The sequence below is a fragment of the Oreochromis aureus genome, linkage group 20 (assembly GCF_013358895.1).
Source record: "Oreochromis aureus strain Israel breed Guangdong linkage group 20, ZZ_aureus, whole genome shotgun sequence".
Taxonomy (NCBI): Eukaryota; Metazoa; Chordata; class Actinopteri; order Cichliformes; family Cichlidae; genus Oreochromis; species Oreochromis aureus.
The window spans coordinates 15,137,103-15,157,248 of NC_052961.1; the positions used below are offsets into that span (position 1 = coordinate 15,137,103).

Sequence of the window (20,146 nt, forward strand, 5' to 3'; positions counted from 1 at the left end):
CCTCCTTGCGCAACATGTTCAATATACTTCTCTCTCTCAACCGAAAAATCTGTCATTAATGTTAGAAATGCAGCCAGCGCTGCAAGATTCATTCAGCTTTTTGAGATGATGACCAGCCACAGCAAAGTGTTCTGAAATGAAGAGGGTGTGATTGTAATTCAGAGCCATCACTGGAAGCGCAGTGTCTGTTGAGTGGCTGTGAATATTATGTCAGGAAATTAAATCAAGGCTTTGCATCTTGAGCCATCGCTCCGTCTCATGGGAAAGTGCTGCCCGCTAAGATGAAAAAAGGTCACCTTTAGCAATACGCTAGTCCTGATAGTGTTATCAATCTCTCAATTTCTTCATGGTGAGTTTGAAATTGTAAAATGGACTGACATAATACTATTAGAGTCGTTTTGCCAAAGGGATCCTAACTAAATTATTATCGATTGTTAAAGCATGCATGTTCACTGCTTGGAAGCTACACTGCATTCTGAGGTGCCGTTCGGTTTAACCGTAGTACAATAAATGCCTTTTAATTTGAGACAAAATAAAGCTGGAGCTTATACCTGGAAGTATTTGACATAATTCTGAAAGAAATGCTCATTAGAAGTCTGATCATTGTCTTTCTTGCTGGCCCAACTGCCCTGAGCCGGATCTCCTATTGGAGTTAATGATTAGCGGTTTGCTGTGTTTTACTTTGTATTGAGAACACTTTATAGGAGGAAGCTGACACCAGACAATGGAGGCAGGGGCTATTGTGTCTTTGACTTTATTGAAGGGAGATGAGATGACGTGCCAGATGGTTGATGGAAGTTGCAACCCATCTGTGATCAGTACAGGAGCATTTACATACACGCAGGAGGTGCTGCAAAACCCGGCTTAAACAAGAGACTTGAATGTAACATGCAACCCTTGCACCAGTGTGAAGCACTGCAGGCCACATTCAGTTGAACCTCACTGAATTAAGCAGGATTTCAAACTACAAAAGAAATCGCTACCTTATAACACAACTAAAGCTATCAGTATAATCCTTCAGAACTGCTTGTTGGATGGTTGAATAGCTTATTAATTAACACTGAAAACAAACTGAATATTCAATCTGATTGCACTCACTACTAACATTACTACTTACATTTAATCAAGACTGGACATATAATATAGGTGTATGGGCAAAAATACAAATAATCTGTTGGTCATTTTAGAAGACTTGTCAGGGGATCACTGAATTGCTTTTAAGTTGATGGGTGCAGTAATTGTGCTTCTCACATAGTTTAAAGTCACTGTTCTAGTCGAGCGAGGAGTACAAAAAGACTCTTTCATGTTTATTTTCCTCAGCCCGTCCAGTATGCAAGCACACAGTCTATCCCTCAAGGTACATCCAGCCCACAAACACCCTGTAATAAACAAGTCTTTACCAAGCACTGTTCAGTCCCACACCTGCCCCGCAAAGGAAACGCCGATTCTTTTTTGCTTTCTGCCATTTTGAAAATGATACTCGAGATAAATAGATAAGGGAGGAGGAAATTTTATTACACAAGGCTGTCTAAGACTTAAACTGTGAGCAAAAATACTCACATGAAGAAAGCATGATAAATCCTCAAACTGTCTGTATACAGCAGCAATACACGAGCAAAGTGATGCTTTTTATTCCTCTTAGTGGATCACGATAAGATGAAAGTAACAGTCTCTGGGAGTTTGAGTCATACCACTGGGTGGTCCCATGGTGGAAGATGATGTTTCTGAGGCTCGGTGTGCTCTAATGACACTGTCTGCTGAGCTGGGAATGGAGCTGTTATTCAGGGCTATTCCCCACAGTAGAGAGAGCTCTGATAGGCTGACTAATTCTGATGTGCCCACATTATAAAATATTAAACCTTTTGTTACATCAGCACACCATCATATATAAAACAACATTCTCTTAAAATATTTTTGTCTTTTAAACCCCATGAGTGAAACTGCATCAGTAAAGTAAGGAACCACTCTTATTGCTTGCGAGCAATCCATTCCCAAAATGTCATCATATTTGGGTGCATTTAATAAAGTCGCAACCATAAATCCCCGTGCACTGGATCTCAATCCAAACAAAGTCACCGTGGGCTCGCTGCTTACTTACACTGTAGTCAATTAAAGCAGAAACTATAAGAAGAATTTTACTGGAAATTTGTAGTTTACATTTTTCACACCTAAACTAATTCTGGAATGAAATAAATCAATTAAATAAACAACATCTAACATTTAAAGGGTCTTTTGTGATCAGCATCATCATGCTTGGATCTCTTAGCAGCTGAATCACTGGTCAGTATTATCAGCATTATAAATGAGCAGAATTAACAGGTGGAACCATCTGAGATGGTCGTGTCACAACCAATGTTGCTCCAGGACCATGACTGCAGCTGAGGAATCGTAATGTTGTGATGTCTTGTTTATAATGGCTCGGGATAAAAAGACTAGTCAAAAACTACAGTACAGATGAAAAGCCTAATCTTTAAACTAGTTAAGTTGAGCACTATCCCAAATTTTGGGATAAATAAAGTACTTATTACCTTAAAAATAATGTAAAAGTGTCATGTAGAACGCAATCATTTATATCATGTAGTAGGTGCACTGTAAAGGTGTGTATGCAGATAAACCTATTTATTGCAGAGAAGAAGGTTGTCTTTAAATGGTTAAAATAGCTTTTTAAAACCAGATTTAACACGTGGTTAACATTGTGAAAAGGGTCCATTTTAATCCAAGCCACGATCTTTTTCTTTTGCAGTAAACCCTGAAGGCAAACGTCTCACACTACTGTATCTTCTTGTTCCCCAGACTGAGCCCAACTTGATACTCTTGTAGTGGCTGTAGTTGATTCACTGGACAGTGCACTACACATTTTGTATTTTTGAAATTTCTTAATATTCCAGTGACCAGGGAACGGAAGTCAAGTTAACAATTATCTAATGACACAGCTCCACAGTTACGCGCCTTACAAAGTTACACCAGCTTAAGAAAAACAGTCACTTCAGTGCTACAGTGCCAAGGTGGCATTGTTAACGAATACAGTGATGTTTGTTTTGTCAAAATCCAGCAGTGAAAAACCTTACAGATGGAAGTACTGTAGTCTACTGTAAAAGTCATATTACAAAGAAAAAATTAAATTCCTAAAGGAAAAATGCCAAACATTTGCTGTTCCTATAAATCCTGTTTCACTATAAAGGAGCTTTACTTATTAATTTCAGTGCCCGCAATACCTTGATACATTCAGAGAATTAATATTGTGTCCATGACAGTTGACAAATTAATCACGCCGTGGCATTTCCCTTTGCTATTCCACAGAACAAATTACTTTGCAAAGCCAAGATTTAAAAACTCAGCATCTGACAGTCTACTTGATGAGGAGATTTGTGCTCTTAAGAATCACTGATGTCTTTCTAGAAAAGTCTATTCTGCCAGATTCATAAACAAAACTAAAGGCATTTTATCAAGTGTAGGAGATAATCCCTGTTGAATAAACAGCAGCACAGACAGAGCTTCAATGCTTTCACTGTAGTAGGACAGTAGCAGTGAGGTCAGTCTCAACTCTGAATTATCAGTGTGGTCAATGTCTATTTTCTCTGTCCAGTTAAACAATGACAGTGCCATGGTGAGTCCTGACCCCAACTCTGATTAACTAACTCTGTCAGCCATCAATGGACTTTATTGTTTTACTGTGAGAAAACAGCCTGTACAAGCACGGATGGCAAATAAGAAACAAGCACATTTGGAAACGCCTTCACTTTTAACACTAAACATATACAAGTTGAGCTGCTGTTCGCTCAGAGAACATATGAAAAAGTGCACGTAAATACTCTGTTTTCACCAAGTTTGGTACAGAGGGTGGACATAAACACTAACCCCTTATAAAAAAATAAATAAATCAAGGCAGTACAACGGCACAATCCAAAGCTTAAAACTAAACAAATGGATGGATGATCTCTCTCGACAAACATTATAAGCTTCACAAACTCATTGCACTTTATTGCAAGGCTATAGAGTGGATTAAATTTCTGACTTCACTACTTTTTCCCGTTCCTTTCCCTGTATATCCAATTGATATTCTAGTGATTAAAAATCTGTTTTACTCAGTTATTACAGACCAGAACCTACAAGCACATTCAACAAATTAGCAATTCAGCATTTCATTGTACGATTAAGAAAATGTTTCTGAATTTCTGTACCTTTGCTGGATACACACCCATCCTAATTTTTAAAACATCATGATTATTTGTTAATAGTGAAACCATACTGGCAGACCTTGTATACATTTTCTAAGCTTTGCTTTTTGTGCTATATAATTATTGTAATTTGCAGCAATAAGCATTAAAAATGGCTTATGTAAAACCTAAATCTAGCACAATGCGTTTTGTGCTACTCATAAACAACACAGTCGTAGTATTATATAACAGTGACGGGCTGAGACTGCTTTTTAGACAGCTTGTTCCCGATAGAGAGGCTTCATGTCAGGCTTCAAGTGTACACAGGAGCTCCTTCAACAGTAACTCAAACATACTAATCTCACCCAGACTGAAGCTACCACAGGGACTTGCTGCTGACTGTGTGTTCACTACTGTTTGAACATTTGTCTTAAATCCACTCAATGTTAAGACCAGGAAAAAAATATATATATATGATGACATAGGGTTGGTTTAGTAAACTGCTAACATTGTTAATTCAATTTTATTTACATAGCCAATTCACATTAACATTTAACTCAAAGTGGTTTCAGACCGTAAAATATTAGAAAAAAACCCATCAATCAGTTCTCACTCTTAGTGTAACACAGGCTGCTATTCAGTAGTGGATATTAACTGACTAACATAGTAAGGATATGCAACAATATTTCTCTCACACACACACACACACACACACACACACACACACACACACACACACACACACGGGAGTTTTCTGTGAAACGCATTATTACCCAGTATATAATATAATTTCGAGTTTATGTTGAGGGTTTTATGGGTTATATGACTGCAAATACCTTTTAAATTATGATATAAAACATATTTGCATTTCCTCTAATGTCAGTTTTTAAACACAACATTTAAAAAAGAAAAACAAAAAGCTGATATTTCTACTTTTGCAGGCTGGAGTGTGAAAAGCAAGGGATTTTTGAAATTTTTCACAAATCCTTGCTATTTTTTTTTAAAGAGCAATTCAATGTTAGATTTCTTAATGAAACAAAAAGCTTATAATTAATGAGAATATTTTTGATATGAATGTTATTTAGAGCATATATGTATTAAAATCTCCAATGTTATGTGTGACGTTGTCGACTTATCAGAACTGTAATGTCTGTAACAGCGCATATCTTGAGTGATGCAACAGCTAATACAAATATTACTTTACCATACTTAATTATTTACAACTTCTATATATCCCATGCATATGATATTACTGCAGGTACAACGTTAAATTATAGTACAGGCTCATGGGGCGAGTTGAGTAGCACAGTGCAGGCTACAGTAAATGATATACATCATAGGGCTTATATGTAACATATGTATAAATGAGATACATTTTGATCCGTTTCAACCAATTATATATCAGACTGGTGAAAAGTACAAGTACACTGATATTCCACAAACTTTCACTTTTTAGTACTTATTTTCAGTGAAATGCTACACATTTAATGTCTTTTCTATTATGCCAAATTATTGCTGGGTTACTTAACATTCATTTAAATGTGAAAAGAGACATTTTCAAAAACAAAAGAAGTTTACAAGGGTGAAATGCAACAGTCATTAATCTTAACCATTCTGTGATTCTTTATTCATCATGAATACTACTTCACAAACTTTTACCCCCTCCTCCCAAAAGGTTTAAATGTCTACCTTGGTCACATATTAGCTGAAGATGTCTTTGGTGTTTCCCAAAGGTACGAAATGGTGAACTGAAGTACTTCAGTTTCAGTTCAGCTCACAGGACAAACCCAAGATTTTAGTGGGAATAACAAACTTTTATCTAAAGCTGCACAGTGAGGGCTGAAATAACATTTATTGGAGGCGTATCCTGTGCAAATAAGCTGGGTATGCCATGTACAACAAACAGGAAATCCATCAATTGTATTCCGTCACAGATCAGCTTTGTGTAATTTCATCCGAGTTTGAGTTCACAACTTCTGCAGCCTGTTAATGACTGTTAATGACTTCTTTGAGGATAGTTTTTCTACTGACACATGCATGGGTTGAAATATGCAAATCTCAGCATGACAGTAGATGAGAGAATATTGAGGTGTTTGAAAAAAAATAAAAAGCGGTATATGGAGAAGTAGGAATTCAACTTGGATTAAAAAAAAAATGTAATTTTTTTTTCTTTTTTTAAATTCCAGCATGCTTTCCACATAACTATTTGCTTTGTTGGCATGTTTGCTCTGCAGTGAGCAGGAAATGGAGAATGTGGTCAATGTACTCAAACCATTGTAATTTTGCATCATCATTGTCTACGGTTGAGTCATTGTCATTTTAACACCATTGCACTGTGGGGCTCTAGCAAAAATAGTTGTACTTACTTGCTATGTGCACCCTTTTTTGGTTCTGTTGTGCACTCATGGATAAATTTACACATTCAGAATTCAGGCTGCTAAATATAATAGTGCACATTAAATGAAGCAGACTATACATTCAGTAGGAAGTGATTTTGGACAGAGCACTAAGAGCCTACTGCCAAGCAAGCAGCTGATGGTTTTGATGGCTATGTTTTTATGTTAACCATTATAGTAGATAAACACACAAAAGACAGCCAATGGGAATTCAAATCAATGTTGCCACTATTTGGTCAAAAACCAAAACAATTAAACCAGCTGGAGATTTGATTTGATGCTGAAGCTGGATAAGAAGTGACAAGATTACCAAGATTCCAGTTCACACTGATGGAGACTTGTATTTGTCATAAAAATTAATGCAACAGTTGTTGAAATATTTCACTAAAAACAGACATTTCAATATCATATCAGTGTCAGAGTAGTAGACCATGCTAAACATGCAGGTCTGACTGCTGCTTTCTAAAGAAGATTCTGCACAAAATACGAAAGATCAGCCAGTTCACCAAGAGTCATGTGATGCAATGTGTTGTGGTTAACAAATCACTGTTTGACTTGCTAGAACAAAATCTAAAAAAAAAAAAAAAAAAAAAAAAAAAGGTACAGTGTGTAAAAATCCCACCACTAGATGTGGGTGGATTACAGATTGCAGTCAACTGAAGTCTGCTCGCCATCCCTCCCAGTTCAAGAGTATAATCTTAGCTATGGTGGCCACTGTAGGACAAGCAAGTGGCCGCTGTTCATATGTAGCAACTGTAGGCTGTCAGTCTGCTATTTACCTCATATATTTACTCTGGAGGAGGCTGTAAAACTGAAAAGATTCTAAAATAAGCGGATGAGTCAGTAAAGGTAATTTCTGTCTGATGATAGTGATACTGAGATGGCTTGTTGAGGATACCCTGAACTTTTCTATCTGTTATTTTCCACCGTTAGTCAGTGTTAGTTATTTTACTTTAGTATACACTTAAATAAGGTATAGAGCAGAACATTTAAAGCATTAGGTTTGCCTGTACCTTTTAAAGTGAGGTTTGGATCTTTTTATATCTTTTTTTTAACATCATTTCCATTAGTAATATGGAATAGAAAGAAAAAAAATTTGCACCCATGTCACTCACCTATCCATTTCAGTGCACTTTACATTAGTTTGAAATGAATAATTATAAATGTCACTCTCCATTTGGAACTGTTTTAAGAATCCAAGTATCTCAAACATTTTCCTAATTCCTTATTTGTTAAACATTTTGTTGGTGTGAATGGTCTGTGCCTAAAGATCTACTCCTCCCCTCTTTTATCTTAGTTTTTCACTTCATGTAAGGTTAATTTGTCTATTTCGCTTGATACTTCTGAAATGTTTCTGGGTTTTAGTGGGCAGGCCCCGGCAAACCACTCCTAGCTGAGGTGTCCACTACAAAAAGTATATCTTTGCTAGCTCTTTGCAGAGTTTACAAACCAAACATAACATCCAATCAGTACCAAACTCTCTCTTAACAATGTCAATCAGCCGCTCCGGTCTGTTCCCACAGGGAGAGGAGGGGAGGACGTACAAGGCTGTTATGACAGACAGCATCTGCCAAATGGTGGAACAGCACAGAAGAGAACGAGAGAGTGAAAGAGGATGAAGGCAGTACAGATACACAGCACAAACACAACAAAAATAATCACCTAATGGCCACGTGACATCTCTTGCAGAGCAAACCACTCACACTTTCTCACTCAAACATACAACCACGCCTCTGGTTTTCCTCACATCTCCACCCTCATGTTGTTTTGGTGTTGTGATGTTGAGTGAATTGCATTTCACTCTCTAAGAAGCTGGATATGTGCATGTTTGAGTGTGTGACACATAGAGCATTGCTAAAAGGATAAAAGAGTCCAGGCAAGCCTGTCCTCGCCTCTCCCACATCATTAACATCGTCTCTGCGACTGTGCCACTGTAGTGCTGCAACACCTTTCTGTGCAATATCAATGAACTGATTAGATGACTGGCAAAAATGAATTGGTCAGTTCGGCTAATCAGTCATAGGTCCTTTAACAAGCAAAATCACTTAATGTTCAGTCGTTTCTGCCTTTTTGAAGGAAAAAATGCTTTAATTTATTTATATGTTGCTAAATAATATTTAATATGCTGTTATATGATGTATTTTTATCAACAAAGCTGTCAGTTTTCCAGACCCAAAGGTGATTTCTTTAATCCCAAACATTTAATTAACATTCATAAATCAACTGATAGATTTAATTTACAAATATACAAAACAAAAAGTTGCAAACCCACATTTGAGAGACTTAAGCCAGTAGATTGTTTTGACATTTTCACTTGATTAAATAACATTCTTGTATTTCATTAAAAAATAATTTTAAAAGCACTTTCAATAAGTTATCTCAAACTTCAGTTTTATTTTTTTTTTTATTTCGTAGATAAAGCACAACAAATTGTTCAGTAGCACAAAAGTGGTCAGTTGCAGCACTTGAGCATTTAGGAAAGAGACGCACTACTCACTTAACCCGAAGCAATCTAATGCAGTAATACTGGATTTGTGAAGCATATTTTTCCAGTTTGCAGAGTGATTAAATTATTGTGTAATTGACTGGATGGTATTGTTATGCATTTGTGTTTTAATGACCTTCCTGAATAGGAAGTGAAGTACAACCATAAGAGTGTTGCATGTCTGCCTACGTTTATCACTGCTGCACTTTGATCTAAATTTAGCTCCAATCTGTATAGGACACCAAATAACAACAAGAACACACATGCCGTTTTGAGCACCCACACTGACATATGCACAGAAGAAGCTGTTCTCACACATGCGCCGCAGCTATGAACTTTTCTTGACATTACCCAAGAGGGGAGCTTGGGAGAACTCAAATCAGTACGAAATGCAATCAGTAAGGACATTAAACAGACTTTAGCTCCCTACTACAAAGTCTGTGTGAAGTCTGAGTGCGCTGATCTGTGCTGATGTGAGAATAAAGCAGGTAATATGCCAATGTATTAACAGCTAGAGTTGTCATCCGGTGCCCTGCCTTCTGCATGCTGAATCCAGTAGTGACAACCTGGCTGAACAAGTTATCACTTGCTATGAGCAGCTGTGAGCTGGATGTGGCCAGTGTCCCAACCTTTTTCAGCTACATAAGACAAAGATAGAGGGCAGAAGCAGCATGTAAATACATATATATAGTGTATTCAGAGTATGGACTATAAATATCAAGCTAGCAAAGCCAGCTTCTGTCCTCACTGGCAGTTCATAAAAAGCTCTGGAGCAGGGGACATGTGTCCCTGAAGTGGCCTGTTTGAGTGCATGCTGTGACCCACATCCTCACTCCTAATACTGGGCCACTCACTCACTGCTACTGAACATGCACCATAAACTGCAGGAGCATCTGAGCTGTGCTATGAAATTAATTACAGACCTTGAAGTTGCACACCTTAGAGGAATGTTCTCACCTTAGAGTAGATGCTCTGAGTACTGGAATAATTATGTTAAATGGACATCCTCATGGTGATTCATTCACACGTATAGCGACTGTCTTTGTCTCGGAGCGTATGGGGGTTAAGAGGATGTATGCAATGAAGGCTCACTGCTCAGAAAGACTCAAAATTGTTCAAAAGAGAAACCTCTTCTCTCAGCTAGGTGCCACAAATAGAAGGAAATCGTACACATGAGGTTGAGATGGCTTTTTTCCTTATCAACAACTATTGGACTGACTGTGCTGGTCTTACCATCTCCAGGCCTCTTCCTTCACATGTCTTGGCCACAAATATGATGACTGATTTATTTATATTCCATGACTTCAAGGATTACATTGGCCAAGATTATTATATTTAAGCTTTCTCATGAAGCATTCTCATACAGAGAATTGCTTTAGAGAACATTATTTCTACATTTCACATTAATTTCCACTTGCATTTATCTTAAGTTTGACTTGCATATAATTCAGAGTTTACATTCTCCAGATCTTTTTGAACGCTTCTGCACGCTGTAAATGAGCTCCCACCCGAGTGATGAGTGGCAAAACATTTAGAGGCCATTTTATCTAGCTTCAGAGAAAAGCAGATTCTAAGGCCATCTGGCTTCTGAATCTTTTACAATGCACAAGGCTTAACTTTCACTGTTTTGGCAGTGAAAAATCCATATTTTTCATCTTATATTGCTCTACATCATCAACACAAATACTGAGCTACCACCAAACCAATCAGTGTTTGCACAAAGGTCAAAGATAAACATAAAAATGGTTTGACCAGTGTAAACAGGCTTTTTACATTACACTGTTAAAAAAAAAAACAACAAAAAACAACAACTTTTTTTTTGCATGCAATTAAGTTGCACAGCAGCCTTTTCTGCTGGCCTGATGAAAGCTATGAGAGTTTGTGCTGCGGGAGAAGCTGTTGTCTGTGGAGGCTGACTAAATATTTCATTCATGTAGCTGAGTGAATGTTTGTGTTGTATAAAAGTGGTTCAGGCCTACCAGGGATATCCACATTTAACATAATGCACTATACATGAGTAAAAGGAATAAAGGTGAGATCTGGTTCTAATGTTGCACTTACAAGCTAAAAATGAGGGGGAAAGAAAGTAGAGAATATCTGAAATTGACATTTTTCAAATATTTGATTTAAATTACACTTTATAATTATAGTGTTTTATGGGTAGACTATGTCAGCAGCATGGTAAAGTTCTTGTGACCTGATCATCCTCCCTTGTCCAACCTGAAATATTACAAATATTGGATTTCTGACGATAGAAACTACAAAGTGATGATCTGTGATTTTTCCATTAGCATCACTATTTACTGCATAAAGAAATAAAGTATGTTCAGGTTTTGATTAACCTATCTCAGTAACTGTTGAATGGATTTCTATGGCAATCACTAATTATCAAATATTAGCATGGAAGGCTAGTGTTTTGAATCAGTAGTTAACCTAGCAAGCATGTCTTTGGACTGAGGAAGGAAGCAAGAGTATCCATGTGCTCACAGGGGGAACATGCTAACCATTAGATTTAAACCTAGGACCTTCTTGCTGTGAGAAAGCAGCAACAACCCCTGCACCACTACCAAAGTCTTCTGTTTTTTTCAGAGGTGACGAAAACAACTTGATGATGACGAACACTGTAAACACGATCTGCTTTTACATTAGCATTTAGCTCAAAAAACAGAAACACAACCACTTGCATGAACTCTTGCTTATGGTGAATATATATGCCTCAGGAGGGGAAAGTTTGTGAAAAGTTATCCATCTCATGGACTGAAGAAAGACAGTTACTAAGATCTGGCTAATGAGGCCGAAGGATCGCATCATCACTATGTTATTTTTTCAGAAAATCCAGCTGGAGCCCGAACAAACAACTGAAGAAAGCCACTGGGGAGATAATCACAGCAGCCAACATCAGCTCGAGATGGTTGTGGATGGTCATATCTCACAGGTGGAATCCTTCTCCGAGTGAAAACTAACCTCGTCAGGTATACAGGTTAAGGGGTGAAGATACCAGGTGAAGATACGGGTGGGTTCCCAATAAAGAGAATAATCGAGTTGCTTCAGCAGTTTGTAGGTATAGCAAATAATATATTAGGTTTACTTTACCTGTATTTTATATATGAACACAAATGCAAAAAAGTACAGAGACAAGTTCTCTTGTCTCTGTACTTTTGTGTCCAAACACCAGCACAGTTTATAGATTACTGTACATCTCTACTAAATCTAGTAATCTATCATTAGAAGACCCACCCAAACCCTGAATTTATAGAATATTTCAGCTGTTTCCCCTGAGACTTGGTTCATTGTACATTACTGAAAGGGATCCTGTGGGTCATTTGAAGAATTTTTCAAAAGCCGAAAAACAACAACATGTTTATTATTATAATAACAGTTTAGGATGGGCTGAGGCTGCCAAGCAAAAAAGTGCAGTTTGAAGAGTCTGTTTCTGTGAAGCCATCTGATAAGATTCTGCTTCTCACTGCAAAATCGTTCCTCTTTCGCTGTTGTTATTTACATTGAAAGGTGAAATGCAGGATGTCAAGCAAAGTGCGAGAAGCTGACTACATCCTGTGCTCACGTTGTCCTCTACTGACCTTTGGGTCAGTATGGTCCATGGTTACCTGGGGCCAAGATGACCTCTCTGACTACAATTACATGACCTCAAACTCTGATGACTTGCTGAGATCTTTTCTCCTATATACACAATTTATATATCAGATATCAAAGACAGATGGCCAGTGACAGCAAAATCTTAATGAGATGACGCAAAAAAACTTTCCTTGTGTGCACACACCACTGCCACCACAACAATAATCACATCCAAACACACACAAACACACAAATCCAGGTGAAAACCGTCCTGAGTATTAACAATAGGCAGTGGGCTGACGGCACTTTGGTGACATCTGATACCCTCAATCGCCTTCCTGCTGTTGATGGTCTGAGGAGCTTCCACTCATTGTCTAACAGACATAGGCAAACTTGTAGACACACACAGGGACACACGCACACCGGTTCAGCCAAACATCTGCTGTTTTTAACCCCTGCCGGTTGTGAGCGTGAGCATAGCAGGGGGGAGAACACAAAAGAACAAGCACTGACCTGAGAGCGAGATTAACCTGATGGCTGGATTTTAGCAAATTGATGTCAGACAATGCTCTGAGTGTTTCAGTAATGAAAACAGCAGCTGGATTATTTATTTAATTAGAGTCATAATAAAATAAAAGAACAAACTTTATATTCTTAAGAAACCCAATCTTATCGCACGTGCTTGTAACCGTTCTGTGTACAGCATCTAAACCACAGCGAGAGCATATTTGGGGGAATTGTTTCCAGAATAAACACACATCTTTGTGTTGATGGGGAGGGTGTGTGTTATGAAAACAGAGGCTGAGAGGTGACGTTAGAAGAAATTACGTGAACATCTCAGAGCAGACCGAGCAGAGGCGGGGCAGAGAAAGCAAACAGTCGCGCAGGGAGTTAGCATGGAACTGTCTTGGGCCTCTAAGCCAATTACTGGAGCTGCATTGATTGAGGGAGCACTTTAAGGCCTCATCCACACAAGTAGTCCCTTAATACACTGGTCAGATGATGGAAGCTTCTCAACCGCAAACTATGGTTAGGTGGCCATTTGCATCCATTATGGTGTGAGCTGGACAAGTCTTTAGCAAAGATAATAGGACAAATACATCATATTATAAGATATTTTTCTATTTTAGGTCTTAGGAACATAATTTGAACATAAAATTAATTAAAGGATCCAGCCTCAATTTGATGCTTGAAGGCTAGAAGTCTGCTGCTGTTGCTGAGTTGGACAGGTTCTGGACCTGTTTTTTGTAGCCCTGATTAGGAGCAAGATGATTTTTATGTCCCCAGTACCATGGCTGCGTTCAATCAGCACTTCTATCCCCCATTAAAGGAAATGCTGGCCCATAATGATTGATGAAGGGGAACAGGGAGAGAATCAATGTAGTGGAGGCCCTCAGATTAATGATTAAGCAAATAGCAATTCCACTCCAGATCCTATCAGGGGCTGAGGAGCTGCTAGGAGCATGCCATGCTGTAGCAGGTTCAGTTAACTACCAGTGTGCTGGGGATGGTTCAGCAAGGTGCTGCAATGCCTCCTCCTGTCTCCCACAAGAAAACGGAGGCAAAAAAAGGCAGATTTGAAAAACTATCAAAAAGAAATGCGTAGAGTATCTGTGTCACCCGTATGCATGTATGTCAGTACTATTTTTGTAGTAAAACTGTGTGAGTGTATGGATGGCTGTCAGCTAATGGGTCTATGAAACACCAAAAAAAATACCCTCAGTAATAATGCAAAAGATTCTTCAGTCTCAGCTTCGCAAATCTGAATATTTCACTCTTTTCTCTGTTTTACACGATTAAATATGTTTGTGTTCTGGACTGTTTGTCAGACAGAACAAGCTTACTACAGGGCCTGGAGGACTTGTCATCTCTAGTTTTTAACATTTTATATGCTAATATTTATTATGAAAATGGTATTAGGAAAATAAATTGGACAGTTTCCGATTTATACCTTTGCTTATTTGGTTTTTGATCAGATGGTAACATTTTAAATAAAATATGAAACGATCTTCACACCCTTTTGTAAGGAAAAACACATCTTACAACTATTAATGTTTAGATGAGGTTGAACATTTGACGTCAAAGACTTTAATGCTGCTTTCATGAAATATAGAAAAATCATGCTCTCACAAGAAAGTATTTTGCCAGCACTTTTATTTTATTGGGACTACAACAGAAAGTTTTCAAACAATACCCGGCCCTTTACTTATGAAGAGGCCAGGTTGTGTATCAAAGAGCCTATTTATTTATTTATTATTAAAAATAGAAAAGGTTTCTCGCTGTGATTGTTTCAATAAAGGAATGATGGAGTTGCCCATTAAAGAGAAGGAGGCCAGACACACAATACTGCTGCTGCCCAGCACAACAGGGCATTCTTTCAGCTCGCGCCACAACAGTGCTCACTGCCGAGTCCAGCCACTGTTCTCCTGCTGCTTCCACAGCTCCCTGCTTTTCAATACGGGGACCAAGAATAAGGGAGGGGGACTGAAAATGAATAGTGGGCAAGCGCATAAAATCCGAAGCGTTGTTAGGTGGAAATCTCATGAAATAATATTAAGACTTCAGTTTGGGTTTTTTGTGGGTTTTTTCGCCTTCTACTAGAAACCGGTGCAGAAAAAAACCCACGATGGGAAAGGAAGAAAGGAGCTTTCATTTAAAAGGCAAAGCTGAGAGGAGAACAGATTAGCTAGTGCACAAGAAAGGGTGACTCAAAGAGGGGGAGAAATGGAAAGGTGGATGATAGAAAGAAAAAGATGTAGCTGCAGGAGCCAGGGGCAGGGCAAAATGTCCTCTAACGGTAGTGTGTCAACAGATCAGTGTTTAAAGTGAGCCGCTAATCAAACATCAGCTCAGACTGACAAAAATGCATGTGTGTGCAATTAAGAGAGCCGCCGTCATCAAAGACGCACAGCACAACACATCACAGCTTATCAATATCACACCACAAATCTGCATAAGCACCGGTTCCCACAGTCTGTTAAAAATCCACCTGCCTGCATTTCTGCCTCTGTGAATCCATCTATTCTCCCCACCCACATCTCTTTCAACGTAATCCCGGAAGACACGGCATCACTCCCAGGAGATGTAGTAAATGTCACAGAATTACCTCTACGCCGCTGCTTCTGTGCCCGTCCTCTCTCGTTATTCCACAGAAATACTCAAAAAGATAAATCCAAGCAGGATGGATTCTGCTTTTCTTGCTCCATCCAAACCATCCATGGATCATCCAGCTGTCTGTGAGCAAGTGCTAGCTCCCAGCTTGCAAACTCATTCAGGCAGGCAGCTAGTAGGCAGCTGCCGTTTTTCTTCAAAGCTCCACAAGCAGAGCAAATTAGAGGTCCAGCCCAGCTTAGAGACTAAGCCAATGTGAGCTATTCACACTCCAGTTCCTGTCTGAGGCCAATGGCTGCAGCCCCACAGCCCCTTGCATACTCCCGCCCACTGCCACCCTCCCTCTCTGTCTCCCTCCCTCTCTCTCTCATCTGCCTTTCTGTTCTACCCTTCTCCAGCTATCTTAGTCATAAATATAGACTCTTGGCATTACCTAACACATGGTCCCTTGTGATATACAACCAGCTTTGTGCAGGTGCCTTGACTGAGAAAACCTCCCTAAGGTTGAACACTGGGTTAAAGAAGGGAATACAGCACAGAAAGATGAGAGGGGAATACAGTAGAAGAACAATACCACATATATTGCCACATATAGTCTACTAAATACTTATGTACGGCGTTTGCTGGTTGGATCCGTTTACTATCCTTTGACCAGACTAGTCCGGAGAGGCTTGACTTAATTAGTAACTTTCAGGGATTAAGCTCCTAATGGCTGACCAAAGGAAACCTTTGTAAGCACGGGTCTGTACCTGTGCAGACATGGACTGCTGCCCAGGCATCCTGATCACAAAACCCCGGAGCATCCCTGAGGGAAGAGGACTGCAGCTTTTTGTTCGGATTCACGTGGTCCAACTTCAACATAAGCCCTCATTGTACCACAACTAGAAGTAAAAAAGTAACTTATAATAGCACTGCTGCAGTGAAAAATTAGTGAGAGTTAGAGAAGATCAAAAGCACTCTGATATATACACACTGAAATGAAACTATAGCAAGCAGATTAGCCTAGCTTAGCTTAATGACTAGGAGCAGGAAGGCTCATTCTAAACAGAGATTATGTCTAACAGTCCCATAATGCTTAGAATAATAAAAAAAAATATATATATGATGAATATGTTCACATAAATAATATAAATAACTTGTTTAATGTGTACAAAAATCAGTGATTTAAAGGATTTCAAGCCAACCTTGAAATGTAATGTTTCCAAAAATAGTTCTAAAAACACAACCAATTTGCCATGTAAAACTGTGCTCATCACTTACAGTTTGCAAAACGGACAAATGCACTACTCAATTAACCAGTTACGATATAAGAAAGAAAAACCCTCAAGGACATTATGAGGTTCGGTCCATTCTTAATATGTCATGTAATTAATGCACCAGTGGGGCAATAATTTGGGTGCAACTTGACAACAACTATGGCTTTATCATGAGTAAGGGAGTGTTGATCCAAACTCCAATACTGCAGCTATATGAAGATTGACTATATCTGATTGTAGAGATTTTAAGCCACAGTCATGGTCACTGCTTGGAGGAACTGGCTAGCTAGAATGCAGACTAGCTGGCCACCAAAGCAGATCCAAATCATCACGAGACACACACACAGACTAGTCTTCATGATCACAACAAAGAATCCTTGTTCAGCCAGTTTATTTACACAATTTAGTTCATTGAACTCAAAAAGTTCAAAAGAGGTGTCATTGTCACACACAACACTAACAGCTAACCAGCTAGCCTGACTGCCAGCTAGTCAAAAATATTCTCTAAACACACAAGCTTTTTTTTTTCCCTTCATGTGAGGCAAAGGTCTCTACTTCTGCTGAAGTACGAGTCTAGTCTGAGCATGCAGGGAGTGCAATCACCCCGAGCTAAACTGAGAGAACTACAGTACATGAATACTTCTACAGTTAAAGAACAAGCTAGTGGTTCATTAATCAGGCCCTGATCACCTTAACTTGACCTGAGTGACTGAGACTAGCCTCTCAACGGTTTCACATCCTTACTTGAGTATTCACAAGATCAAAGGATGGCTGTCTTATATGTATGAGCTTGGTGAGGAAAGCAGAATGAGGATTTTAAATAACAATAACATTATTGTGAGCCTCACTTTATATTCATGATCACAGTGGTTCTTCAGCAGTATTGATTAAGTTGATGTAAGACCAGGCTCAGAGTACAGTTTGTTCTTAACTCCAAGTGCAGAAATAGAAATAGAAACAGAGGTTGTGCTTTGACAATGGTAATTCTGAATAGTGTACCATAAGAAAAGGACCTGAAGGAAATTGTCAATAACAAAACAACAGAGGACCATAGCCTCCAGGGCTGACTTTCACCCACTTGACAATCACAGTGACAAACAAGGAAGAAGATCTGCAGTTCTTTTGCAGATTTAAAAATTGGTTCTGTATTGGTTCTGTTATTTACTCTAATAGTAGGAAATAATAGTCATTTGTGACTGTATCTGCAAAATATACTAAAACCAAACACCACATGCATTAAACATAAACCTCACAAAGTCCTTGAACACAGAGGCTGCACCTGTCCTCATGCATCATTACTATGCAAAAACACATATTTGCCCAGCTTCCTCAGTGAGCTTAGAAGCCATCATTTTTCCTTCCTCTGCCTTTTCTAGAGAGAATTGTGTGTTAACGCAGCTGATATCTGGTCACGAACAAAATATGAACCGTGTGTATGTGAAAAGAAGGCAAACAGAAGCTGGGGCCCACTCATCCGTTACAAGAATGAATGGCCATCATTAGCATGAGGCTCCCCAGCAGCACCCTGCAATGCAGCGACACACACAATGGCGAGTGCCACGCTTCCCCCTGCCGTTCCCCCAGAGAAGCCCTTTTGTTTGAGCAGCATCTGGACCTGACCTCCATGTATTCAAGGCTGATGACCCCCTCTCCATTCCCTCTCAGCTCTTCATATCTCCTCTTCTCTCCTGTAGTAACCCCTTCTTAAAAACCTGCTCTGCCTCTAGAGCAGCCCCCTCCTCCTTCCTCTCGTATACCTTGTCCGTTCATCACATACAGATGCCCCCCCCCCCTCCTTCTTCTAGCTAAAGAGAGCAGCCATCTCTTGCTTCTTGAAAGGAGGTCTGTGTATTAGTGGGCCTTATACAAAGCCTGCAGGGTGAATTAGAAAACCAAAGAGGAAAAAGCACCAGGGCTACTGGCCATCTGTCCCTCTGGGTTGGACGTGCCTGCTCCAAGTGTGCCTGCCCCCCTCTTTCCCTCACATAATTCCCACCCCTACCCCCACCTTCCCTGATTCCCTTAGCCTATATACACAGCATCAACCACACACACACTACCATGCATACATCACAGCCTTTGGATCGTGGATGATGGTGAGAGCGAAAAAAAGAAGAAGGAGCGAATAAGGATAGAATAAGGAGCTGCCACTTGCCTGGATGCAGAGAGAGCCCGGAGCCAACAAATCAACCCGTAATCCCTTTCTTTGTGTGAACGGCAAACAGAGAAATTTGTCTCCCACAATGACTTCCCCAGGATCGGCAGTGGAGTGGAAAACAAGGAAGCGAGGGAGTGAAAGATAGCAAGGAGGGGAGGGAGAAAGAGAGAGAGAGCGAGCAGGAGATGGTGGGTGAGAGCAGTAGAGGCAGGGAGACGGTGGGAGCAGCTAGAGTGTAACAGAGAGAGACTGAGGAAGGCAGCAGCCACCGCCGAGCCACAGGAACGCTGACACTCACAGGAGGATTTGATGTGAAGAGAGGAGAACGACAGAGTGAGGGAGCAGAGAGAGAGCGACGGAGGGAGGGAGAGATCAGGTGGGGGAGGGAAGATTGGTTCACTCTGTGGCTCAAAACGCTGGGATAACGCTGAGATAACCCTCATCCGCAAGCAGCAGCTGTAGATGTGAGAGAGAAATGAATCCCACGAGAGAGCAACTTGTCTATCAATTGTGACATTTGCTGCACATGATAACAATGGCCATCTGTATCAGCAGGGATATGCGGGAGAAGAGGGTGGGTTGAGGCAGAGGTGCTCTTACTATACACACACACACACACACACACACACACACACACGCACAAGCCCAAAAGCAAAAAGAAATACCTCAGATAGTGTCAGCGCTAAAGGCACCTGTTCGAGTCAACCAAGTGGAGTGGGAGCAACACATGTACCCAGGAAAGGGGGAGGAGACACGAGAGACACAGACAAAGGAAGCACAGGGCTGAGAAGTGTGTCCTTTATTTGACTGCTTTTGTTATTCTGCCTTGTCATGCTAAGACTATATTTGCATGTGTGTGTCTGTTTGTAGTAGAGACACTATAAAGGAGGTGACAGGGATAGTAAGTCACTAAAGGGAGAGCAGACGGAACAGGAAAAGGGAGAAAGGGGTTAAACAATATAAACGTTTCAATGTTATATATATACACACACAGTGTTGTGACCCAA

General features: G+C 39.7%; 1 protein-coding gene across 5 annotated transcripts in view; it reads right to left on the reverse strand.

Moving 5' to 3' along the window:
• Positions 1-20,146, reverse strand: part of LOC116331066 (membrane-associated guanylate kinase, WW and PDZ domain-containing protein 1-like) — a 93,425-nt gene that overhangs the window by 38,161 nt on the left and 35,118 nt on the right. Inside the window, exon 1 of one of the 5 annotated variants that reach the window (XM_031753595.2) lies at positions 15,721-15,951. The exons of the other annotated variants lie outside the window; for them this stretch is intronic. The gene's annotated coding sequence lies outside the window, so the exon portion shown is untranslated. Of the gene's footprint in view, positions 1-15,720; positions 15,952-20,146 lie in introns of those variants that run through there. 5 annotated transcript variants of the gene reach the window in all.